Consider the following 27499-nt stretch of genomic DNA (forward strand, 5'->3'; position numbering starts at 1 on the left):
TCTATTTGATCAAATGGAAAAGCAGCATCGCACAACCTACCTCTGCTTTGTCGATTATAAGTCAGCCTTTGACTGTGTACACCGAGTGAACCGTTGGAGGAAGCTTAGGGCGTGGAGCATTCTACAGCACCTGCTTAGAATCACTTTGTCACACCATAGCTGCACTTGGATGTGGTGTAAATCTGAAGCAAGGTTGTGTGCTGGCACCACATCTTTTCAATCTTTTAATGGCAGATCTCTCCCCAGCTCTTGACACAATTAACAGCCACCCCCCACCTCGGTATGTTACCATTAAACCACTTGCTATACACGGATGACGTGGATCTGTGCTGTCAAACTAAAGTAGGCCTGCAGAGGCTGATAAACACACTGCAACTGCATGCCACTCAAAATGACTTAGTTATTAACGTAAATAAAACAAAGGTGAGGATGGTCAGCGAGGCAGTTAAGCAGAACACAACCTGGCACTTAGGTACACACATACCCTGGACACAGTAAAATAATATAAGTTCCTAGGTGTTTTGCTGGATGACAAGGGAACATTCAAACAACAGCTGTGGGCTATCATAAACAAAAGCAGCGCCTTAACTGTGGCATCCAATCCACTGTGCATGAGGCTGAAAGGTACAATACATGACCATCTTTTAAGAGAAATGACCACCGAGGTTCTACCAACTGTAACCTCCTCATGGCTGTGACTCAGTTCTATTGGACAAAGTTCAACTAAACGTTTATCAGCATTTCTTTGATCTAGCACAAAACTCCCCCTTAGCTAGATACGTTTGGAGTTCGGTCTTATGAGGCGCTCAGTTGACAGGTAGGGATAAACAGTTAAGTGCTGCTTCAAACTAAAACACGTGGAGCCTAACACATTAAATAACATTCCATGGTTACAAAACTACAACATGGGCAGCACTAACAGCAGCATTTTCACAGAATATTTAGACCAATCTCCAGCAAACCTGCAACTCGAAAACCTACGGGTGCTGGCAATCACTTATGACACTTTAAAAAAATCAGACAATACTGCAGTGGCTGAGCTCTCCACACTAAAGGACGAAGACGAGCTTGCAAAAAGAGCACATGCCTGGAAGGTCATGAATAGTTATTTTCAGTTAAAGTGAAATGGCTATGGACAGGAGTCGCCTTGTTCAAACCTCAATAAAAAAACAAAGGTATACGCATATGCCGGCAGGCCGTCATAACTTGCTTACAACTAGACATTATAGTAAACAGCTGCCATGCGTAATTCCTAAACAAATTTGAACAAAAAATAAGTAAGTTAGGAAATGTGCACAGCAAGACCCAGTGATAATCAGAAGACAAAACCACTTTCGGGCCAGGTTGCTAGCCGAGGGTAGGGACATTTATATTACAATCCCAAGCTATCCTGGCTCCTTGTCACTTTACGATTTCTGTTCATAAAACTTTTAACTCATACACCTGCACTCTAAAACCGTCTTTTAATTTTCTATGGTCTTGCCGTACTACTTTTTAACTCACACTTCTGGCATAATTGATGTTTCCCTTACCACATATATATATATTTTTTAATTGATTGACTTCTTGTGTATATTCTGTGCAGTTTTTATCAACTGATGCAAATAAAGTTTACTTACTTACTTAATCGTTTATGGATATGGATAGCTTTGCAAATAAAAGAGGACGTAGCAACACAAATATCTACAGTGTTTATCTGTTGGAGGTGGATCAAGGCCAGTCTACATTGTCTCAAGTTATACTGCAGTAGCAATGGTTTAATTAATCTCTGCGCTCATTGTACTATTTGCAAACTAGCAAAGTGTGTGTGTTGAGGGCCCTTCACATGGGCAGCTTATTAAAATTGTGCGTCAGGCATTTTGTCTACGGAACTGTACATGAAGGGGACATATTACATCTAAATCACATTACTACTAATTTATGCTGTGCCTTTTTTTACCACCTCCATCCTTAATTAGTAGAACAGCATGGGAGGTAACAAACTTGTGTTGCTCCTTATTAAATCTATCCTCCTCTAAACTGTGTAGGAACAGTGTTTTAAGGTCTCCTTTGCAGATCTCATTTAACGTCACCAAATTCATAAAGTCTGGTGTTTAGTGTTCCCATCCTGTCGCAATGCATCTTAATTAAATAAGGGTATTAATGAGGCGGAATCCAGGGTCAAACAATCTTCAACAATTTATCTATTAAGGAAGACCTGTGGCTGCTCTCAAATCCTATGTCACAGAAGGAAAGGGCAGAGAAGGATAAAATCTTCCAAATGGCTGAGGCCCAACGTTGTTGCAGGCATAAATGGAGCAGCCCATTGTACCTGCCAGCAATCTTCTTAGGAAGAAGTTTTCCGAAATCTGTAAATTAGTTGAATTTGCATAAGCCCATACTCCATCCCTGTGAATAACCAGCAGCACACACTTAGCTTGGTATATTTGGCCCAATTCTTTTATGGGTTCCATCCAATGTTTAGGTGAGACTCTAAAAGAATGAGCTAAGAGCTTTGTCAAATTGATGTTTACTTAGGCATCATTAACGACTTCCATGTACCCAGTGAATCAAATTGAACCCCTAAGTAGGAAAAGGAGCCCATCTGATTACGTTGGACATTATTGGCTGTGAAGGGGTGATGTTTGATCGGAGTGGGCCCACAGTTCTTAATAAAAGATATAGAAAGGTTGACTTTAAGGTTGAGCTCTTCCATAAAGTCAGTGAAGGTGTAGACCACTAGGTGTGCATGCCATCACTACTGCATCATCTGCATGTAAGAGGGCTGGGACAGGAAGGTGACCTATCTGGGACACATCCTTGGTAATATATAATGTGAAGAGAAAAGGTGCAAGCACACAGCCTTGTTTGCACCCCTTATCAATACCAAAGACCTCAGTACTTTCCCCATTAATCTCATATCTGACCTTTGCTGTGGAATCTGTATAAATCTGTTTGAGGAGTTTAACAACTGGTATTTACACCAGCATATCCTTCATTAAGTACCAACGTTTTTGACTGTGTAAATCATGCAAAGCACTTGACAAGACCATGAAAGCCATTAAAATAGTCCCTTTTTTGGCCACAGAATATTTATTGATCAAAAGGCTAAGGCTCAAACATTGAAAAACAGTGCCTATTTCCATGTGCACCTCATTTGCAGGTCTAAAAATATAGCGTGTTACTCATCCCAAACATCCAAACTAGATAGTAATATCCTCCTTGTCACCTTGACCAGGGAGTCCATTGATCACATTGGGCAGTGATGTTTCCTCGTGATATACCTTTTTAGAAAATGTTCAGCAACCTAATTTAATGTGAAAATGATTGGGCTGACATTGTTTGTATTTACTCCAATATCTTCATTATATTTGTCTTCCTCCATAACCCGCCCCATACCCATAATTGCATAAATGCTGGTAAATGGTCAATCCTCTCCTGAGGCAGGATACCAACCACCACTGTCAAGGTACCAATGTCCCTAAACTAGTGTTGATTGATCACTGCCAGAAAGCAGCATTATATTTTATCTCACTTGCCTCTCAAAGTGCTACCCATGCCTCTTCTTTTATGACTTTTACCTCGCGTCCAGCACAGACATATTTTTGCTCACATGCAGTTACTGTTACAATATTTCTACTATCTGCGTCAAGTACTGCCTTTAATTCTCTGAGAGCTTTGGTAGCGTTGTTATCAAATCATCCTCTCTGCTTGGGCCAGTCTCTACAGTGGGTGGGTTGCCCACTGTACCATCCTGGGGAGTGCAAAGCCACAGTCTCTCAAGTCTCTACAATGGGTGGGTTGCCCACTGTACCATCCTGGGGAGTGCAAAGCCACAGTCTCTCAAGTCTTTACAGTGGGTGGGTTGCCCACTGCTTTATCCTGGGGAGTGCAAAGCCACAGTCCACAAGTCTCTACAGTGGGTGGCTTGCCCACTGTACCATCCTGGGGAGTGCAAAGCCACAGTCTCTCAAGTCTCTACAGTGGGTGGGTTGCCCACTGTACCATCCTGGGGAGTGCAAAGCCACAGTCTCTCAAGTCTCTACAGTGGGTGGGTTGCCCACTATACCATCCTGGGGAGTGCAAAGCCACAGTGGATAACAGTCTCCACAGGTTCTGGAGGGGGACTGGTGCCCAGAGTGCTTCATCCTGTGAAGGACAGAGGTAGTGGATGCATGTCTCCACTGGTTCTGGAGGGGGACTGGTGCCCAGAGTGCTTCATCCTGTGAAGGACAGAGGTAGTGGATGCATGTCTCCACTGGTTCTGGAGGGGGACTGGTGCCCAGAGTGCATCCTTCACCCCGTGACGGTCCCTGTTGCGTCACTGCCCCTGCCGCCCATGGGCTACTGGGGCTTGAGTTGGCGGTCTTTGCCCTGTTCAGCGGAGCGTGCCATGGCGGTCTTTGCCCTGTTCAGCGGCGCTTGAGTTTGCAGTTCCTGACCTGTTCAGAGGTCTTTGCCCTGTTCAGCGGTGCTTGAGTTTGCAGTTCCTGACCTGTTCAGCAGTGCTTGCCCTGTTCAGCGGTGCTTGCCATGGCGGTCTTTGCCCTGTTCAGCGGTGCTTGAGTTTGCAGTTCCTGACCTGTTCAGCGGTGCTTGCCCTGTTCAGCGGTGCTTGCCATGGCGGTCCTTCATTGCCCAGCTGGGGCTGGCGGTCCTTCATTGCCCAGCTGGGCTGTGGCTACCGGGGCCCTCCTGGGCAGCTGGGCTGTGTCTAGCGGTGGCCTCCTGGCCAGTGACGATCGGGCTGCCCTCCTGGGCACTGACTCTGGCGGTGGCCTCCTGGCCAGTGACAAACGGGCTGCCCTCCTGGGCACTGACTATGGCGGTGGCCAGTGACGATTGGGCTGGCGGTGGCCTCCTGGGCAGCGGGGATGATGGCGGTCTTCTCTGCCGTGCTGCTCCTCCCAGACTTTGGCGATTTCTTCTGCCCCTTCCCCACCTTGGGAGGAGTCACAGCTGAGTCGACACTCCCCCCGGGAACCCTTGTGAGCAGCTTTGCTGCCTGGAGTCTTCCCTCTGTCCCGCCGGGCACTGTCCAACTTCTGGTGCTTCACAGGGGGGGGGACTGGCTGTGCTGTGGCTCCGTGTCACACTGGCTGCCCTGGTGCCCAGTGCACTCCACATACCTGTAACAACAGGCACCACTGGTCCCAGAGATTTTTTGGCTGAGGTGCTAGTACGGGACCTATGAATTGGAGGGGGGGTGGTGGGAAAGAGGGAAAGAGGTCAAGCATGGTCAGGAAAAGTTTCTTAGGAACACTGGGACGGGTAGCTGGAGGGGGTTTGGGAGTGGAGGAAGAGGTAGTGGTTGTAGGAGGTGTACGTTTGGTGACTTTGGGTGAAGGTGCATGCGCTGGAGGCTGTCGTGAGGTTGATGGCTGTTGGGTGGGTGTGTGCCTGCGTTTGGGTACTTTGGGAGGGGGCGTCACAGACACACTGGGAGAGGACACAGGGGACATGTAAATGGTAGTGGGGTGGTGAGTGCACGTGAGTGGGGTGTGGTGGTGGGTGTGCTGGTGCGGGACGTAGTGGCTGTAGTGGTAGTGCATGCAGGTGAGAGTGTAGACGAGACTGGGAGGGAGGAGGGAGACGACGACGAGGGGGACACAGTGGAGGCAGTGGATGTTGCTGTGTCTGTATGTGTGTGATGCTTGCGTGAGTGCCTGTGGGATGTGTGGTGCTTATGTTTGCCTGAGCTTCCCTTGTGTGGTGAGGTGTGTGCATGCTGGTCTGATGGTGTGCTTGGGATAGGCTGGGGTACAGGGGATTGGGTCTGGGTGGAGGAAGTTGGAGGGGGGAGGCTGGACACAGGGACAATGGCTGCCATCAGTGCTGAGGCCAGAGTTTGCAGGGTTCGATGAAGGGCAGCCTGACCAGAATGAATGCCCTCCAGGAATGCATTTGTGTGTTGCAATTCCCTTTCTACACCCTGGATAGCATTCAAAATGGTAGACTGCCCAACAGTGAGGGATCTGAGGAGGTCAATGGGCTCCTCACTGAGGGCAGCAGAGGTGACAGGGGCAGGGCCTGAGGTGCCTGGGGCGAAGGTGATGCCCACCCTCCTGGGTGAGCGGGCACCAGGCGAAGGCTGAGGGGCTGCTGGGAGGGCGGTGCTGGTAGGGGGGGGTTGCGGCTGTACCTGTAGAAGTGGGGGGCACAGATTTTGCCACCACCACAAGGGAGCTCCCATCGGAGGATGAGTCCGTGTCGCTCGTTGCAGATCCTGTGACCGCCGTGAAGCTCCCCTCGCCCTCCGTCCCACTGGTGTATTCCGAGTCTGTGGTGTGGCCCTCCATGGCCATGTGGGATGCAGCTCCCTCGTGCTCTGGTGCCACTCTACCTCCGCCTGATGATGCTGATGAACACAAGAACAGGGAGACCACAAAAAGGGGGGGGGACGACAGAAGAAAGACAGGTTGAGTGCATGGCTTACCGCTACTGTTGGCGGACAATACAGACACAGCAGCCCCCTGCACTACTCCGCGCTGTTGGGCTCTACAGATGCAATTCCTGGGATATGGCCTACATGGCTATGGTCGACATCTGCACACATGGATGACACAGGGGCATGTATACCTGTACTTGGCACTCTACAGAGGTGGGGTGGGGTGCCACATGGCCTGCCTTACGAAGGGGCCTAGCCTACAGAACTCGCCCTGGCCTAAGGAAACCCACAGCCCTCCTCCCCTCACCCAGACACCTTCACTGCGCGCAAAGTCCGCTGAATGATGTTGTACTCACCCCCTTGTGTCTGCTGTGATGCCCTCAAGCGCCCATCCAACTCAGGGTAGGCCACTGCCAGGATCCGGAACATCAGGGGGGTCATGGTTCGACGGGCACCCCTCCCACATTGGGAGGCCATCCCCAGCTGAGCCTCCGCCGTCTTCTTGCTCCAGCGGCGAATGTCCTCCCATCTTTTCCGGCAGTGGGTGCTCCGTCTGTGGTGGACCCCCAGGGTCCGGACGTCCTTGGCGATGGCACGCCAAATATCCTTCTTCTGGTGGGCGCTGACCTACATGACATGTACAGGGGAAGAAGAGAAGTCATTAACAACTGCACTGTCAAAGTGAGTGGCCCCCATCCCTACCCTTGCCATGTGGCACATGCATTCACCGTCTTTCATGCACTCAGAACTGTGCCCCCCTTCCTTCTTACAACCAGCCCTCTCCACACAGGCATAGCCCATACAACGCGCTCCCTGTGTACTTACCTGTTGGTCTGGAGGACCGTAGAGTAGCGTGTACTGGGGAGGACCCCGTCCACGAGCTTCTCCAACTCCTCTGCAGTGAAGGCAGGGGCCCTTTCCCCAGACGCACAAGCCATTGTCTCTTCCAGACCGAGGTCACAGCAGCACTTGCAGTGTAGGTCCTCTCCTGTGGAAGATCAGGTATCAAGTGATTGAACAGATAGAAAATGGCGGTCACGTCCGCGGCGGTCACGTCCGCGGCGGTCACGTAGCATAACCGCCGGCGTACATCGTCATTGGCTCCAGGGACCCATAGGGTCCAATGTTAACCAATCCAGCACTGCGCCGCGGTCTTCAACCGCCTACCGCGACGGTGTACAACGCCAGCGCAGTTACCTCACATCCCATTGTCCCACTTTAGAGGTCAGGCAGCTGCCATTTCAGGGGCCCACATGGCCTAATTACCAACTGCGTCACACAGACCTAGGCCTTGTCGCACAACACAAATACAGGCCAGATTCTGTGTACGAATGGTGTTCTGTGTAGACTGTGGGTACATGCCTCTGAGTTGTTTGACTCTGTGGTCGCTGTTGTCCTTCCTAGGCACCGTCCGCTGGGACATGTGAGGAGATGGCGGAATTCCGGTGTACCGACCGCTGGTGGACCTGTTGACAATGGAGGAGCGACATTTGATCATCACCTACAGGTTTGACCGTGCCACAATCCAGGAACTGTGTACCCAGTTGGAGCCAGACCTGATGTCAGTAATCCGCCATCCCACAGGGATCCCCCCTCAAGTGCAGGTGCTATCAGTGCTCCATTTCCTTGCAAGTGGGTCATTTCAAACAACAGTGGCCATGGCATCAGGGATGTCCCAGCCTATGTTTTCCAACGTGTTGTCCAGAATGTTGTCTGCCCTTCTGAAACACATGCAGAGCTACATCGTTTTCCCTCAGGTGGAGGATTTGCCTACAGTGAAAGGTGACTTCTATGCACTTGGACATATCCCCAACATCATAGGTGCCATTGATGGGACCCATGTAGCTCTGGTCCCCCCCCACAGGAGTGAACAGGTGTACAGGAACTGGAAGAGTTATCATTCGATGAATGTACAGATGGTATGTTTGGCAGACCAGTACATCTCCCAGGTAAATGCTATGTTTCCTGGCTCTGTGCATGACGCCTACATCCTGCGGAATAGCAGCATCCCTTATGTGATGGGTCAACTCCAGAGGCACTGTGTGTGACTATTAGGTGACTCTGGTTACCCCAACCTGTCATGGCTACTGACCCCAGTGAGGAATCCCAGGACCAGGGCAGAGGAACGCTATAATGAGGCCCATGGGCGGACTAGGAGGGTGATTGAACGCACCTTCGGCCTCCTGTAGGCCAGGTTCAGGTGCCTCCATATGACAGGTGGTTCCCTATTCTACTCACCAAGGAAGGTGTGCCAGATCATCTTGGCCTACTGTATGCTTCACAATTTGGCTTTGCGACAACAGGTGCCTTTTCTGCAGGAGGATGGTTCAGATGACGGTGTTGTGGCAGCTGTGGAGCCTGTGGACAGTGATGAGGAGGAAGCAGACATTGACAACAGGGACTCAGTTATCCAGCAATATTTCCAGTGACACACAGGTGAGAATACATTCCTGCCTACTACAAGTACTTTCACACTTTCACCTCTATCCTGTCTGTCGATTTCAACCAGTATATGGTAACTGAGTTGTACATTTTCATTACGGTTTCACAGGTGTGGTTTCCAACTTGTGTTATCTGCTTAGATTCCTCATGGACTTGAGATGTGTGACATAGGTATGTTGACATTACATTTGAGAACGCATTTTGTCACTGTCATTGCTAATACACATTTTCGAAATCACAGACTGACTCCAGATTGTTTTGTGCTTCAAGGGTGTTTATTGCAGTGCTAAATATTAGAGGGGGGTTGTAAAATGGTGAGGGGTGATGGTGTTGGATTGTCCATGGCAGAGTCCAGTCTATTAGTCTCACAGGTGCATTGCCCATATGGGCATAGGAAGTGGAGCTGGGGCAGTTCCAATATGGACAGGGTTACAAAGTGGGACAGTAGGATGACAATCAGGGTGGTCTCATTTCTTGGTGGGGGTCTTGGCATCGTACTCTGTCTTGTTCCTGGATCTCAGGGACCGTTCGCGGGGTGGTTCTCCATCTGCAGGGGGTGGGGGGGCTGGTGTGGTGGTCCTGTGGCGGGGCTTCCTGTCCACTAGCGCCGGCGGAGGTGGTGGCCAGTTCTTGGTCCATGCTAGTGTCAGGGGCCCCTTAGAGTGCCACAGTGTCCCTTCTGGTGTTAGGTATCTCCTTCAGCACCTCTACGATGGTGCCCAGGGCGGTGCGGATGGTTCTGAGTTCCTCCCTGAACCCCAAATACTGTTCCTCCTGCATGCGCTGGGTCTCCTGAAACTTGGCCAGGACCGTTGCCGTCGTCTCCCGGGAGTGGTGGTATGCTCCCATGATGGAGGAGAGGGCCTCGTGGAGAGTGGGTTCCCTAAGCCTGTTCGCCCCCTGTCGCACAGCAGCCCTCCCAGTTCCCCTGTGTTCCTGGGCCTCCGTCCCCTGGACCGTGTGCCCACTGCCACTGCCCCCAGGTCCCTGTTGTTGTTGGGGTGGTGGGTTATCCTGGGTTCCCTGTAGTGGTGGACACACAGCTGATTGACGTGTCCTGGGTGCGGAGGTATGGGCCCACTGGGTGGGTGCTGTGCTGGTGTTACCAAAGGGTGGAAGGTCTGTGGTGGCCTGTGACTGGGTGTGGGGAACCGACTGTCCCGAGGCCCACGATGGTCCGGGCTGGTCATCTGGATCCAGTTGGACAGAGCTGCTGTCATCACTGTGGGCCTCTTCTGTGGGTGGGGTGGAGGTGTCTGGACCCTCCTGTCTGGTGACGTTGGGTAGTGGTCCTGCAGGGGTGTAAAGGCATGATTATTGCATCTATGTGTGTCATGGTGTGCAATGGGTGGGTGACCGTGTACCCCAGTGCTAGCATTCCTGTGTGGGACCTTGTGTGATGATGGTTTAGGGTTGTGTGGGTATGTGCAGTGGGCATGCTTTAGTGATGGGTGTCCATGCTTTGTTGCTGCATGCAGGGCTTGGTGTTGGGATGTGTGGTTTGTGATGTTGGGACATTTGTGAGGAGTTGGAGTGATAGGGGAGGGGGCAAGGGTGGGGTCTGTGATAGCATGCAGGTAGGTTGGGGGATATGGTAGTTAAAGGTTTGACTTACCAGAGTCCATTCCTCCACCTACTCCTGCGAGGCCCTCAGGATGCAGAATAGTCAAGACCTGCTCCTCCCATGTTGTTAGTTGTCGGGGAGGAGGTGGGGGTCCGCCGCCAGTCCGCTGTACCACGATGTTGTGTCTGGAGACCACGGAACGCACCTTCCCCCGTAGGTCGTTCCACCTCTTCCTGATGTCGTCCCTATTTCTTGGGTGCTGTCCCACTGCGTTGACCCTGCCGAATATTCTTCGCCATAGCTCCATCTTCCTAGCTATGGAGGTGTGCTGCACCTGTGATCCAAATAGCTGTGGCTCTACCCGTACGATTTCCTCCACCATGACCCTGAGCTCCTCCTCCGAGAACCTGGGGTGTCTTTGCTGTGCCATGGGGTGGTGTAGGTGATGTGTGGGGTGATGTATGTGGTGATATGTAGTGGTGTGTGGTGTTTTGTGTGTGGAAGTAGTGTGGGTGATGGTGTTGAGTGCCTGTGGCTGCTAGTTTGTGGATGGTGGTGTCTCTCTCTGGCCTTCTTTCAGATTTTTTTGTCGTAGGGGTTTGTGGGTGATGTGGGTGTGTGTTTTATATAGTATTGAGTGTGTGGGAGTGGTGTGTGTATGTGTATCAGTTGTGTGTATTTCGAATTGTCCAATGTGGTGGTGTTTTGGAGATGTGTGTGTATTTTGAGTGCGGCGGTGTGTACCGCCAATGGAATACCGCGGTTGAAAGACCGCCGCGTGGATTCGTGGGTCGTGATAGCATGGGCGTATTTCTGTTGGCGTGACGGTGGAGGATTTGTTTTTGCCAGTTTATCACTGACCTTTGGTGAGGCAGACTTGTGTGGGTGTCTGAATTTTGTCGGATTTCGGAATGTGGGTCATAATAGCTGTGGCGGATTTCCGCGGCCACGGCGCTGTGTTGGCTGTCTTCTGCACGGCGGTAAGCAGCTTTTACTGCCAATGTTGTAATGACCCCCGTAGTTCTTTGAAATACAGATGCTGCAGAGGCTAACCCTAAAGGAATTCTCTTAAATTGGAATAGCCCCTGCGGTGTAAGAAATGCTGTAAGGTGACGGGAATCTTCAGTTTGCCCTATCTGGTGATACGCTGACCTCAAATCAAGGGCAGAGAAAATGTTTGCTCCATCTAGCATTCCTACGACCTCGTTTATATTAGGTAGAGGGTGACAGCCTTCTATAATATTAGCATTTATAGCTCTAAGGTCCACGCACAATCTCAAAGAATTGTCCACCTTGCTTCTAGAATTATGGGAGACACCCATTCAGACAACTCGGCTTCCTATATGACTCCTTCACACACCATGTCCATCAACATTTGCTTTAACTTTTCACTTACATTGATAAGTACATTCCTGACTTTTTGCACACCTGGTTTGACATTCGTTTTCACTTTCATCCTATGTGAATAGCCATCCAGCTTCCCCAACTTCTCATTAAACACTTCGGGAAACTGACATACAATCCGTTCTTTATCACCACAGCTCTCAATCCCTAAGACTGGCACTCAGCTTCTGGGATTCAGCATAATCCACAATTTCCATTAGTCTCTCCTAACTAGCACATTCACTCCCTTGGGCACAATATATAACTTTATTCTTGCATTACTTCCTTTGAACATTATATCAACATCAGTGTACCCCACAATGTCAATGGTGGTACCGTCAAAACTCTCTACCATTATATCTGACTCTTTCAAATCCCCTACACTCCATACTTTCTCAAATTTATCCCGAAAATAATTACTTGTAATGATAGTCCATGGAGATTCAGAGCCTGCCATGAGATCCAGTACTTCACCCATTACACTTACTTTACATTAAGAGGATTTCCCACTCTCACATTTTCTTCCTCCCCCTCAACTCCTTTAGGTGGCAATACCATACCTCCTTTTACTCTGTAATTTCCCACACTGCAATTACACTCACAACCACACTCTATTTAACCCATAGACCTTACTTCATTCATGTACGCCACTTTTGTCTTAGTACTCATACTATTTATTTTTAATGATTGCACACATGAGCAAAGTGTCTAATTCTCCCACACTTCTTACACTCCTTCCCTATTGCAGGACACTGAGGCGAGGAAGCAAAGTGACTTGTGCTACCAGAGCGATAACATGTGAGTTTATCATATCTTTCATACCTTTGCCATTATTACTACCAGAGATACTACTGGCAAACTGTGCATATATTCTCACACTCATCCTTAATCACTTTACCTGATTCATGTACAGTTTTATCCACTTTTCAGATTGCTCCAGAGTTTTGGCAGTGGTTATGGCGTCCTGGAGATTAGGATCACCCATAATCCATAATTGTTCCTGAACTTTCCTTTCACATGGACTATTACTTGGTCTCTGGTCACTTCATCAGTCATCATTCCAAAATTACAATGCAGTGAAAGCCCCTGTAAAGCAGTAAGGAACTTGTTAAACGCCTCCTCATTCTTCTGAGCCCTAGTGTAAAATGTAAATCTTTTAAGAGCTATACTCGAAGTAGGTTTACATCTTCCTTCCAACGCATTCATGGTATTGGTTGGTCACCTTTGTGTTGGAGAAATTTTGTTGGTGGCTCAAACTGCATTTTGTCTTTTTATTGAAAGCCTAATCTATTAGGTAAGCAAAACGGTGATGATAATTTAAAAATATTTAAAAAGAACTATCAGCACCTTGTTTTTTATATTTTCCCATATAAATGCGAACCGCTCCTTAAAGACTGCTTCCACACATTCGGTGAACAAATGCAGTTGAAGTTAGAGAGTGCCTGGCTTTCCTGACTGAAAAGACATTTCCAAAATGGCCACATCCCATGTACCTTGCGCGACTTCACGTGACCTCACATGATGACGAGAGACAAGTTCCAACTCTAGCATAATGGAATTACACACTTTGAGCTCCGCACATGCAAGCAAAGAATGATAAAGGATTCCAGACCCGCGCGTCGGCCAACACACGCAGTGAGTTTTCCCCAAATGTCTTTTAATTCGATAAAAGTACATTACCAATCTTGCTGAGATAAGCTTCGCAGCCGTTTACGCAGTGCAGTCTTCACTCCTTCTCACCAGTGTTTTCATGTGCTTCATATTCAGACACCATTAAAGTAAATTGTAGCGCTGTAGGGTCCAATGGAGATAACACTGCTCCTGTGCTGCAGTGTTGCAAAGTGTTTCCCATCCTCATCTCCACTTGTTAAATTCAATAAAGGGTCCAAAGCTTAAAGTGCAGACCGGGGTTTATTTCACGCAGCACAGTACATCTCCCAGCAAACAATGAATCTCAACTCTCATTGCATCACTGGGCTCTTAATTCTACAACCTAAATAATAGTATAGGAATACAGAGGTTCAAATGACAACATGTATGCATTTAGTATTGAACCTTATAACATCAGAACACTAAATAGTATAAAAAAGAAGAAACAAGGCAGTTGGCTTTTCCATCTATGCCTCCAGCATCTGAACCAAAAGCCCTGTATCCAAAATTACCATCCCAACTCTGCTTCGAATTAGGAAAGAGGTGAAGACTAATATCTATAAAGAACACAACATTACAATACAATAACCATCCACAACCTAGCTACCGCTCCTATCACTCGTTGACTTTATGCTTATCTTTGAGCCTATACAAGACTCTGCTGCCTTTTAGCTATGTTTGTGCTACAGAAATACAATGTACATATATTAGCGGTGGTGCGTTCATGGGGGCGAAGGGCATTGACCCCCTGCTGTAAGCCCCTCCTAGTCTCATTTGGCAATTTAAATTAGCCCTGCACATTCTCCATTAATTTTATTGCATTATGGGGTGGGGCTATGGAGCTCTCAGTGGGTGGGACGAGCAGCTGAGGCTGAAACTGAGCTGTGCATATCAGATTGGCCTATGTTTTTGCTGTGTACAGCCTCACATGCTCAGTTGAGGCTTTTACATTGAAGGTTGCCATGGAGCTGCATCAGCAAAGACACAGCCTCATCTGTCTTCAATGGAGCTTGGTGCTGCCATACCTCAGCCAATCCTAGCATCCTATCATTGCTCTTATGCTGCTTAGTATTATATGCAGCAAAAAAGCAGTGCTTGCATTGGCTGGGGGGCTTGGGCTTATTTTACCCAGCCAGTAGGAGTCGGTTGCAGAGAGAAGTCTGACTACGCTGTACACGAGGCCTGGGATTAAGGAAGAGTTATTACCAACAGCTCAAGGGATGTCTCCACCCAGGACTGGAAAGGAGCAGAGTATAAGAATTGTCAAGTAAGGAAAGTTTTGTTGTAACAAAGCACATATGGGGTTGTGCAAATTAGGGAAATCAGCTCATCAGGAGTTTCAACGTGAATGGAGAAGTGCTTGTTGTGCATCCATTCTTAAATCATGCAGGCGATGCGGATGTGAATTTCAAAGCGAGTGGTGAATTACGAATACTGCAGCTATGAAATAACAACAACGATAATGTGAACGGTGGTACACGTGATGCAAATGTTTTATCAAGCACTACTGAATAGCTTAAACTTTTAAGCAGAACATGCCTGCGAAATCTGTCCTGTTCACACTGAAGTAAACTGAACTAGGATTTGATATGAGTGCCCGCCAGACTCAGCAAACCACCTCTATTTTCACCAGGTTAATAATTTAGCAGGAAACAATGGGGGAACCAAAGCAAATGGGAAAACTGCCTATTGTGAGGAAACGTAACAAAAGTTTTCTGGCATTGCTGAAGATTTTCAAGCGCTTTTTCTATCTGATGTCAGGTGGCACACAGGGCGGAGGGAGTGCTTGAGGCCTACACTGTCAGCTTTGTTTAGGTTCACCTGCTTGTCAACTCAACCTATTTGTGAAGGAAAACACAAATTTCATAGCTGAATAGACCATATCACCATTTTTTTAGCTTCTGTTGAGCCCACATAAAGTCAACAGGCACATAAAACTGTCTCTTTCTGTCACAAAATCTTCCTCTTGGATGTTCCCAGATGTTTGCTTGTCTTCGGGGATGCCCAGGATGCGGTGTGAGCAAGGCGATGCCGGAGTACGGGGCCCATGAGTCAAGGAGCAAGCAGCGGCTCATGGTCGCGTCAGATGGCGGCATCCGTAACAACAGGGTTGAGGTGCGAAGTGGGGCAGTGCGGCTGTGTGCGGCGTCGGCAGGTCACAGTGCAGGCCAGCGTCGTCGTTGGTGGCATTGCAGTAGTTTTTCTTCTTGAACTGCACAAAACACACAGTTCCCAGTGCTGTAGGCAGATGAAACTGAAGTAATTGGTGTCCCTGAGACTTACAACAGGAGGCAAGCTCTACTCCAAGTCCTTGGAGAACTCTCTCAAGCAGGATACACAGCAAAGTTCACCCTTTGCTCTTTTTTAAGGCAGAAGCAGCAACTGCATGCCAACCCAGCAAAGCAACACAGCAAAAGGGCAGTACTCCTCCTCCAGCTCTTCAGATCTTCTCCTTGGAAGAGGGTCCTCTTGACCCATAAAGATTCTACTAGTCTGGGGTTTTGGGTCCACTACTTATACCCCTTTCTGCCTTTGAAGTAGGCATACTTCAAAGGAAAGTCTTTGTTGTTCACAAGATCCTGCCATGCCCAGGCCTGGCCCCAGACACACTCCAGGGGGTCGGAGACTGCATTGTGTGAGGGCAGGCACAGTCCTTTCAGGTGTAAGTGACCACTCCTCCCTCCACTCTAGCCCAGATGTCCCATCAGGATTTGCAGGCTACACCCCAACCCCCATTGTGTCACTGTCTAGAGGGAATTCACAACTGCCCAACTGTCAGTCTGACCAAGACGTGGTATACACAAGCAGGCAGAAGCACAGAATGGTTTAAGCAAGAAAATGCCCACTTTCTAAAGGTGGCATTTCCAAACAAACAATTTAAAAAACAGCTTTACTAAAAGATGTATTTTTAAATTGTGAGCCCAGAGACCCCAAACTCCAAATCTCAATCTGCTCTCATAGGGAAACTGCACGTTAAGGATAATTAAAGGCAACCCCCATGTTAACCTATGAGAGAGACAGACCTTGCAACAGTGAAAAACAAATTTGGCAGTATTTCAGTTAGGACACGTAAAACACATCAGTACAGGTACTACCTTTAACATACACTGCACCCTGCCCTTGGGGCTACCTGGGGCCTACCTTAGAGGTACCTTACATGTAGTAAAAGGTAAGGTTTGGGCCTGGAAAGTGGGTACACTTGCCAGGTCGAATTTACAGTGCAAGATTGCACACACAGACATTGCAGTGGCAGGTCTGAGGCATGTTTTCAGGACTTCTTATGTGGGTGGCACACTCAGTGCTGCAGGCCCACTAGTAGTATTTGATTTACAGGCCCTGGGCACCTCTAGGGCACTTTACTAGGGACTTACCAGTTAATCAAATATGCCAATCGTGGATAAACTTATCAACAGTACAATTTATGTAGGGAGCACTTGCACTTTAGCACTGATTAGCAGTGGTAAAGTGCGCAAAGACAATAAACCAGCAAAAACAGGGTCCAGTATACCATAAAAACAGGAGCTCAGAAGGCAAAAGGCAGGGGAGACAAGCCAAAAAGATGCCAAGTCTAACAAGTTTCAACAAGATTATGGGAAACATGAAAATAAACGAGCATTGGCAAAGCCAGTAGGTTCGACATTGGTTGTCAGTCTTTTGGTTTTGTCAATGTGTGTCTTGTAATGACATGGTTTGTGTAAAACGTTATTGTGGTCGGAGCTGCGGGCCCCTCACTATTATAACAAACACTAGCCAAAAGAAAAAATATTTTTTGGTCTCAAAAAGACCACATTGTCCCAGTAGTTCCTGGCATTGAACAAAATTACTTTGTGTGCTGATATGCTCCTTGTGAAAGGGCACAACGCTGTCGCTCATAGTGAAGCCAGCCAACAGACAGATAGAGAAAGGCAGAATTTAATTAAGAACAAAATGGCTTGATTAACGCCAGGCCTAATTGGGGTCCCAATTCTTAAAGAAAGTCACAAAAGTGTACCCAGGGTATATGTCCTTGCATTAGTGCAGATTTAGAACTTTCATGAATTACCAAGAATGTACAGAAGTAGGCCGGGAAATGGTACTCCTATTTGTGAACTACTTTTTAGCACAAGCAAAGGTGTAGGTTTGCACATGGGAAAATCTGTTGAGCGTTTACAAGTTCACTTTCCCTCTACCACCTTTTTCCTAATCCTGGAAGAAATGTTACTTCTGCTCTTGTCAGGGATACCTTTCCAAGCTTTCTTAGTATGAGAAAACATAAGAGAAAAGTTGGTGAAAACCCCTAAAACATGCAAGTTAGTAGGTCTGCACACACTCAATATGGTATTACAACCCTGGAGCTACTGCTTACTGCTACCTCCAGCCCCAACATGTAAATCTGTGGAAAGGTGGCAAAATAAAGGAATTTCTAAAATGCAAACCCTACTATAGTATTATTTCCTGGCATAATTAGAGAGGGTTTTAAATAATGAGATTGCTGCCATAATTTGTTGTCGCACTACATGGGACCAAAGGGACAAGTGGATTTTGTTACAAAACAAGTAGATTTATAAAGCAATCTGTCCAAGGACAAGTAGATATTTTATTAAATTCCACACCCCTGCCTCTGTTTCTGCCTGTCTGCGTGTTTCTTGCCCTCCATTTCTGCCTTTCTGCTTATTTCTTGCCCTCTGTTTGTGTCTCTCTCCCTGTTTTCTGATCAATTCTTGCTTGTTTCTTACCCTCTGTTTGTACCTCTCTGCCTATTTCTTGCCCTCTGTCTGTGTCTCTCTGCCCGTTTCTTGACCTTCGTTTGTGCCTCTCTGCTCATTGCTTACCCTCTGTTTGTGCCTCTCTGCCCATTTTCTCCTTGTATCTTGCTATCTGTTTGTGGGTGACTGGCTTCTCACTCCCCCACCTGCCCTCCTGATCACCAACCCCACCACCCTCCTGTTCACCACCCACACCCTATTTTCCTGTCTGTATTTATTTCTAAATACAGAAAATAGGCATTTTTTAAATTATTTTTTCTTCTGTCAATCATGAGAGCTGGGTCTGTAGATGTACAGATTGAGGGTAGAGGAGATGAAAAAAAGACAATAGATTTCCTAATTAAGCACAGATCTACCGTTATTTATGCTATTCTACAATTAAAGTGTTTTCAGATAACACTATTGCACTGTAAACTACTGGAACCTTTTGGACATTCAAATGTGAGTACACATTTAGCAGGTAAATACATGTGGAAACATACTAATGCAGTTTCATTTACACAGTAAGCACAAAATCAAAGTCCATAAATACAGAAAAAATGAGCCAAAAATAAATATAAATAAATAGAGATGGAAATGTTGAAAAAATAAATACCATAACACCGGAAGCCCTACACAATTATGTCATCTGCAAGTTACACGATGTGCTTTGCAGGACACTCATTAACCCCATGCTACTTTATGAGTCCAAACTGTGACCAAACAAAACACAGATCTCTCCACCCGAGCTATCTTACCAATGGGCACACAAAGCTGTCTGGAGCAAGAGTTTTAGGGCCAGATGTAGGAAAATCCTGAATTGCAACTCGCAAATTGCGAGTCAGAGAGACTCGCAATTTGCGAGACGCAATTCAGGATGGTGTCCCTGACACCATCTGCGACTCGCAAGGGGGTCGCAAAGGCCCACCTCATTAATATTAATGAGGTGGGTCGTTATTTGCAACCCCCTTTCGACTGGCAGCACCACCATGTTTGTGACTGCTTTTAAATAAAGCAGTTTTTTTTTTGTAATGCAGCCTGTTTTCCTTAAAGGAAAACGAGATGCATTACAAAATGTAAAAATGTTTTCCAGGTCATTCACAAAGGGGAAGGGGTCCCCAGACCCCTTCTCTTTTGCGAATAGGTTACCACCAGTGTGACACTGGTGGTAACTGCGATTGCTTTGCGACCGCGTTCGCGGTCACAAAGCAATGCAGCATCGCGCTGCGACTCGCAATTAGGAAGGGGAACACCCCTTCCTAATTGCGACTCGCAGTCCTGTTTTGCGAGTTGGTAACCAGGTTACCGACTTGCAAAACGGGGATTGGGCATCGCGATGTGCTTTTTTGCATGTCGCAAACAGCGAAATTCGCTGTTTGTGCCATGCAAAAAGTTTGCTACATCTGGCCCTTAACCCGGTAAAAAAAAATTAAAGGTGTAGCATGTGTAATTAAATTAGGCCCGGTCCGATTACTGTCACGTTTCTCCTTGGTTTAATTTTCTTTCGTGATAGTTTTTTATATTTTTTTAAAAATAAATCTATAAATTGAATGTGTCAGACTGCTTTTCGTGACTTCCCTTTGTGACTTCCCCGTTCTTATGACTGGACGCGTTTTAATTGCCCACATTAACACCCCCTCCCTACCCAAACTTATGAGTTCCCAGAGTAAAGTGTTTACAGTTCCAGCACTGCATGTATGGAATCGGAAAACTTGAGCTGGAGGCTTGTGGCACTTTTTTTTCCCTAAATTATTTTCAGTTGTTCCGGGGGACAAGGGACAATGGTGGGAGGGTGCAATACAGAGAGGAAACCGTAAATCGTAAAAAAAAACATACATTTCCTGAAATGCACTGCGGTGCACGCGCAAACAGTTAGTAAGTCTAGAATCTTTCCGCGGCTGATTTATCAGTGAAAGGTCGACAATATAGAAGTAAAATTAATACAGAGATGTGCCGTGGCAGACAAATGGCAAGTAAAAGTAGGCATTAATCTCCCGAACTCGCTGAAGAGACAAGGTGGGTGGGGGGGGAGTGGCAGTTGGTGGCATCCGACTGCTGATAAATCGAGCGAGAAGGCGGCCTGTGGCACCGCGGCCCATCATCTACACCTGCAAATGTTGGCGGAAACGCAGAGTGAAATGTGAAAGTTCCTTCCCAAATAAAAACTTAAGCTGGTAACTCGGTAATATGAAGCGACTGACTCGCAAAACCTGTTGTGGGCTCTTGGCCTATACTTACAGAGATACTATTTCGAGAAAAAAAGCCTTTTCTCTCGGGTACGCTGCCTACTTTCTCTGGTCCGCCGTCTGCTGCTTCACCTCTGCTGCCGCTTCCTGCTCTGAGAGCTAAGAATGAAAGTAAAACACTGGTCACTACTGGAATGCTATTTAATTTGTTTCTTCCTCTTAGCAGCAGCGCTCACCACTCTCGAGCACAAAGAGCTGGGTTGGAATAGCAGCCGGAACGGGTCTTTATAAAACCCGTAAAGGAACCGAAAATCACCAAAAAACAGTGCAGACGGAATATGAATGGATTAGGAAAAAGTGCATGGGGGCAAACTGAGAACACGACAGTACAAATTCAGGACAAAGGGTCAAAATTCAGGGAAAAAATTCAGGGCAAATGCTCAGTTTTAGGACACAATTGAGGAGCAGCCATATCCCACTACTTCATCAATGCATTTATTTACAATTCCTTATATGGAACTATTTATTCACGGGATGCTCTAATGGGATTGCCTCTAGATATGATGCATTCATATAGCGCATTATGTCCTTGTTTTAGTAGTAAAATGATGCGCTGAGCACGGAGTCAAGGATATCATATCACCCCTACCCAAATCTAATATCACACCTAAAATAATTAATGAGGCAGAGCGGATGGTGTGGGCAACAGTTTCAATCCAATGTCAGGATGTAAGGTACTGTAGTCTCACAGCAAAAAGAAGGCATGACTGCTGAATTAGTGTGTGCTTCAGGGATTCCATATTTATCTGAGAACTGGGAGCCCGGGCCCATCAAAAAAAGAGAATTAAAGAGCAAGATGACATTGAGACAAAATTGGAGATCCACAGCAACTGATTCATAGGATCACTGTTTAGAGCCAGACAAGTTAGGAAGAGAACAACGTGGGCCAATTTCTAAAATCAGAAATGGTATCGGAAAATATTGCGTACCTGGAGAGTAGTCTCAGAAAAGAGGCCAGAAATGAGGAGTTCCCACCCACACTGGCATTCTCCGACAACGCAATGGTCCATTGATAGTGCTTGTGGAGGATGGGCAGACGCCTGGCCCCTTGGAAGTGCGGGTCGTAGACCAGTGGTTCCCAACCTTTTGACTTCTGTGGACCCCCACTTTATCATTACTGGAACCTGGGGTCCCCCACGGAATCATTATTGGAATCCGGGGACCCCTCCACTGAGTCATTACTAAAAGCTGTGGACCTAATGTGTTAATATTGTTTAATTTTCTAAGCAGTCGCGGACCCCATGAGGAGGCTTTGTGGACTCCCAAGGGTCCCCGGACCACAAGTTGGAAACCACTGTCCTAGACAATTGTCCACTCCGTCCAGGTCTTGAAATGGCTCAGAAATACAGCCAAGGCTGAACATTAGACTGGCTCATCCCTAAGTGCTAAAGAACTTACATAATTTAAAACATATTTTGGATGCAAATTACACACCAAGCAAATATAAGAACATGATGAATATTTCAACATGTAGAAATGTATTTCTTTAATATATGGCAGTGTTTCAATTTAGTGCATTAGATCACAATTTTGCATCGGAATTTATTTGCAAGGAAACTTTATAAACATGAACTTTAAAACATGTTAACCCTCTCTCCTGACAAAGTCATGAGTGAACAATGTGGACCAATTGTCTGGTGGTCCTTAAATCATGGCCAATATGATTTTTATGGTTGGTGGTACAATACAGAATATTAAAGTATATTCAAGTGAGACTTTTGTACAGGATCCTTCTGGAACTGAGTTACTTGAAGGGGGAAACAGCCTTTACTATGCAGTTGTAACCAAGCATGCTGTTACCACGCTTGCCTGAACCTCACATGTGCCTGAACCACGCAAATGCGTGGGTAAGGCACCATGCATATGCATGGTTTAGGCTCACAGTGGAAACAGCCGGGAGAGGAAAGCATCAGCTGGGTAAGTGGGGCTGGGGTGGGTGGGGGATACGAGGGGTGAATTTTTAAGGACATGGTGGGGTCTGAGGGCTTGGGGGAAGGGGCAGATTTAGGGGTGGGGTGTTTTTTTAAAGGGGTTGGTGTTAGGGCTCAGGGTGGAGGGAGGTTGGGGTAGTGTTCAGGGCAGGGTAGGTTTTAGGGTTCAGGGTGGGGGCAAGGGGTCGGGTAGTTTTTATGACAGGGTGGGGTAGGTTTTAGGGTTCAGGGTGGGGGGTCAGGGTAGTTTTTAGGACAGGGCGGGTAGGTTTTAGGGTTTAGGGTGGGGGGCCGGGGTAGCTTTTAGGACAGGGCCAGGTAGGTTTTAGGATTCAGGGCTGGGGTGGGAGGTCAGGGTAGTTTTTAGGACGAGGTAGGTTTTAGGGTTCAGGGCAAGGGGTCGGGTAGTTTTTAGAAGAGGGTGGGGTAGGTTTTAGGGTTCAGGGCTGGGGGTTGGGATAGTTTTTAGGCCAGGGCAGGATAGGTTTTAGGGTTCAGGACGGGGGTCAGGGTAGTTCTTAGGACAGGGCAGGGTAGGTTTTAGGGCTCAGGGCGGGGGGGCGGGGCAAGGGTAGTTTTTAGGACAGGGCATGGTAGGGTTTAGGGTGCAGTGGGTTGTTGGGGTAGTATATAGGACAGGGTGGGGTGGGATTTAGGGTTTGAGGCGAGGGTGGGGGATTGGTGTAGTTTTTAGGACAGGGCGGTGTAGCTTTTAGGGTTCAGGGCAGGGCGGGGTGATCAGGGTAGTTTTTAGGACAGGGCAGGGTAGGTTTTGGTTTTAGGACAGGGAGGGAGGTCTTTTTAGTGTTTAGGACAGGGAAGGGTAGGTTTTAGGATTTAGGGCAGTGGCAGGGGGTCAGGTAGATTTTAGGACAGGGCAGGATAGGTTTTAGGGTTCAGGGTGCGGGGTCGGGTAGTTTTTAGGACAATGTGGGGTAGGTTTTAGGGTTCAGGGCAAGGGCGGAGGTCTGGGTAGTTCTTAGGACAGGGCTGTTTAGGTTTAAGGGTTTAGGTTGGGGTGGAGGGTTGGGGACGTTTTTAGGACTGGGCAGGGTAGGTTTTCTGGTTCAGGACGGGGAGGGGTTGGGGTAGTTTTTAGGACAGGCTGGGGTAGGTTTTATGGTTCAGGGCAGCGGGTGGGGTGGTTTTAAGGGCAGGGCGGGGTTACTTTTAGGGCAGGGTGTAGAGCAGGGGCTTGAAGGGGCAGTTTTAAGAGCTGGTCCACCATGGTTTGCAGAGTATGGTATCAGGTATAAGGGGGGCAGGGCGGGGGACAATATATCACACATGTTCCTTTACGAAACATGCTTCTACAACGAAAAGGCATGCATGGTAAAGATGCAGTCATTGTTGTGACTGCATTCTTAAGGCATGCATGGTTCAGGCATGCGTGATTCCATCATACAATTACTTGAAAGTCGTCCTAAATGTCACTATCAAGTAAATTAGACACAGAAAGTAACTTCATTTTTCTTAGATCACATAATTTAGCCAGGCGAGGCAGCTGGGATTTGAAACCCAGGTTTCCTAGTAACACATAGAGCAATTAAGCCACTGACTGGATACATTTATTTTTCTCAATCCCATTTAAAACCAGCAGAAAATATTTTTGTACAGTTCTACCAGATGAATGTTGTACTGTTATATAAATGGATACCACAAGTTAATTAATTGGACACAGTATCTTAAACACAATGTACATAGAGAAACTCAGGGATTGCAGGACCCGTAATTGTATTGTATTATATTGTAATAGTATGTATATAGCGCTTACTACCCCTGACGAGGCGTCAAAGCGCTTTTCGGCGAGTAGCACACTACTCCGAAAGCCAACAAGAATTAGTGATGGATTAGTATCGGGAAATATGAGTACAGTTTTAGTATTATCATGAGTTAATTTGAGCCGCGGGTATGAGAGTTTGTTAGTTAGATTGACTGGAGTAATGGAGGGGTGGAGGAGGAAATAATCCAGAAGTGTTAATTGGGAGTATATGGTAATAGGATTTAGGCTTGGGATGAGTAAAGGAGGATGGAGGAGGGAAGAGTCTGTGGTAATATCCCAGGTTTTCTCAGATGTTACAAAGGTTCTCAATGCAGCAGACAAACTCCATTAAAAAAGTATGGATACTATGATCCTGAGTGCAATGGGGAAGGGTCAGTGAGTGTTCTGGCGAAATGAAAGGTGTGGTTAAAAAAACCCAAATATTCTGTAACTACTTTGCTGGGCTTTCGCCATGAGATAAATGTATATAAAATAACCCACACCAGAAATGGAAAATAAATGCAAGCTAAACTATTCAGTGGGAAATGCACTACTTTATGTTACAAAATCTCTATTGGTTTACTTGATCACCGCAGATTGAGGCTCATAGGAATCAACCCTGCTGATGCAGCAGGCAATACTGATATGTGTATTTTTAGTGCTACAGGGGTCTCTGACTGTCATAGAAAGCATTTTGAATGTGTATGGCATTTAGGACATAAGTTGCTGCAAAATGCGAAAATACCACAGGTATTTTGATGGTACAAAAATAAGCAAATTCACGAAAGTTTTTTTTTAGCCCTTGTCTGTACATACTTCAAATAGCGAATATAAATAGAAAGCGCTTTTAAGGTTTCGTTTGAGTTGCGTTACCAAACCCTGACTTATAATTAAAGTAAACAAAGGTAGAAAAGTAATGTTAGAAATGAATACATACTATTTTGTATGAAGTCCTATTTAGTATCACACTCAGGCCTTTGCAGACTCCTAAAACAACAACAGATGGCCAGCCGGAAAACCTAAATGAGGACCCGTATATCCCGTCCACCTTCCTAGTACAAATTTCCAAGTCTAAAGCCAAAGCTGTGATCAGGGGGGGGGGGTGAGTAAGGCCTGGGACATGGAAGAGAAAGTCAGAAAAGTAGGATTACTGTTAGCGCATCGGTCCTTATTAGTTTATTGCAGTAAATTGATAAGGGGAAGCGTGTATGAGTTTGATGAACCTTTGGACTCGTTTAAGACATTCACACCCTCGAGTCTGCACATATCATGAATATCCACAAAACAATCAATGAAAATCGTTAGAGACAGTTAATTTCACACACCATGACCCATTTGGCCATGAATGACCACACCTTTAGTATCAGATTAGAAAGTTTATTTCCCTAGATTAGTATTATGTAAAATAGTCTCAAAACCACATAATATAAGTACAAAAACAACACTGGTTGACCGAATCTTCTAAAGAATCTCAACGTAACTAAAGGATGTACAATCAGACCTTCTAAGTTTTGAGTACAGAACAACAATAAGAGTAATTGCACAATAGAAATAACATACATTGAGATAGTCAGCAACTGAGCAACTTCAAATCAGTATCCTAGTCAGTTGGAAAAAAGGTTCTCTGACATCAGATCGGCATTAGCATGTTGGGCTTCATGCAAAACGTTTTAGTCAACATTAATTTGGAAAATCTTCTAACTATGGCTCTATTAAAAGCTGCAGTTGGTACCTAGAAAACAAAAGACAAATCAGGAGTAAAGACATTTTCAGATTAGAATACCTGTCCTATTATGGATCAGCAAGCGGTGATTATTCTTTGTCAGGCGGGCATCAGTTCAGGACACATCAGCAACAGGACATGACAGGGGAAATGGTTTAGAATCGGGAACTCTAAGTTCTACAAACCAGTAAACACCAGCATTTAAGCATGGAGTACATACAATGGTAGAGTGAAATCTCAGCAGAGAAGTTTGTCGGAGTGGCCCAAAGAAAAGCTCATGAGAGTGGAAGCCAGTAATCTCTCTCTAAAGTTCTCAGTGCAGTGTGGATAAATTAAAATTGTTCCACGTTGTCATTGGTCAGAAAATCATACGAGAGCTTATTAATCCAATTAGAATAATATTTCAAATCAGAGATATACCTAGACAGTCTTTCACACGTTGATGATTGGTTCTTCTCCCTTTACACATGTTGTCGAGCTGTCAAGAAGCAACATTTAGCATTCTTCTGCTCCTTCTGTCAGTACATCCATTGTAAGTTCCTGGAAGCATTTCTTTCCCATAAGTCTCAAGTCTCAAGCTATCAAATTGTAACGACTTTTGTACATTCACATTTCTACATACCTAGTACACAGTAGCTTATGAAGACAGGAAAAACATTTGCTAATTCGCAGGATTTGGTCAACCTTCAAGACTGATACAATTAGTTATCTTCTAGTCAACAAGCATGAGATCATATTTTATTCTAACATTGCAATTTCAAATAAGCGATGGTGAAATACTAAAGTTTTGGCCTTGTTAGCTTGAGGCCTCCAGTTAATTTAAGCTCACACATGGCATGTAAGTATGACATAGTACTGCATTTTATTACTAATATAGACTCTAAATACACATTATTATATTCTTTAGTCCAACAATTTATATTAGGTGCCTGCCATTCAAGTGGGCACATTTTACGAGTTGCATGTTATTCTCTATATTAAATCATCCTCTATGCATATTCAGAATACAAAATACATAAAATATTTATTAGTAAAGTTTCAGCGCTCACAATCCCTCCTCTGATGACTAAATATGTCATCACACAAATTTATCCCACAATTTTCTTTTAAAATTTGGTTTCTATTATTTTCTTACTTGTTCTTTTCCCATTTGAAGTTTCCCTTAACCAATTTTCCATTTCAATTTGCTCCCTCCTCTGATCCTTTTTCAATCTTTTGAGCTTAATCACATTATATAATTTTCTCTTTTCCTATATTATAATCAAGCACATAACAATAGCCAAAATCACTTGTATTATTTTTATTATTATCCCTTTTCCTAGGTTGCCAAGTAGATTCCCCACAGAAGCAATGCCTTTGCCAACATTTTCCCGCACATTAGGTTCAGTTAGTTCTTTTAAATCAGCTTTATATTTGGTTACATTGTTAATAAGGCCTCTAATTTCTTTACTATTGTCCGGTATGTATGAGCAAGAAGCAATTTACAAACTGTGCCCTCTTTTGCTAAAAGGATGTCTAACGCAAGGCGGTTCTGAAGAGTCATAGCTCTTAACACAGCCATCTTTGTATTCACTAGGGTAATGGCTTCTGAAAAATCTGTCAGCATGTTATCCACAATAGTAGAAAACTTTTGAATCTTAATAGAATTCAGAACAACTCATACTGAAAGAATTATTGCTCCAAATATGTCTCCAACAATGCCAAAAA

The 27499-nt window shown here is 46.0% G+C and overlaps 1 protein-coding gene across 2 annotated transcripts in view; it reads right to left on the minus strand.

The window, feature by feature from the left end:
- LOC138301184 (ectonucleoside triphosphate diphosphohydrolase 8-like) overlaps nucleotides 1–20559 on the minus strand; it is a 172601-nt gene extending 152042 nt beyond the window's left edge. Inside the window, exon 1 of one of the 2 annotated variants that reach the window (XM_069241409.1) lies at nucleotides 20369–20559. The gene's annotated coding sequence lies outside the window, so the exon portion shown is untranslated. The remainder of the gene's footprint in view (nucleotides 1–20368) is intronic. The other variant, XM_069241408.1, reaches the window with a different exon arrangement.
- Nucleotides 20560–27499: the final 6940 nt, after the last annotated feature.

This window comes from Pleurodeles waltl, chromosome 6 (genome assembly GCF_031143425.1).
Source record: "Pleurodeles waltl isolate 20211129_DDA chromosome 6, aPleWal1.hap1.20221129, whole genome shotgun sequence".
NCBI lineage: Eukaryota > Metazoa > Chordata > Amphibia > Caudata > Salamandridae > Pleurodeles > Pleurodeles waltl.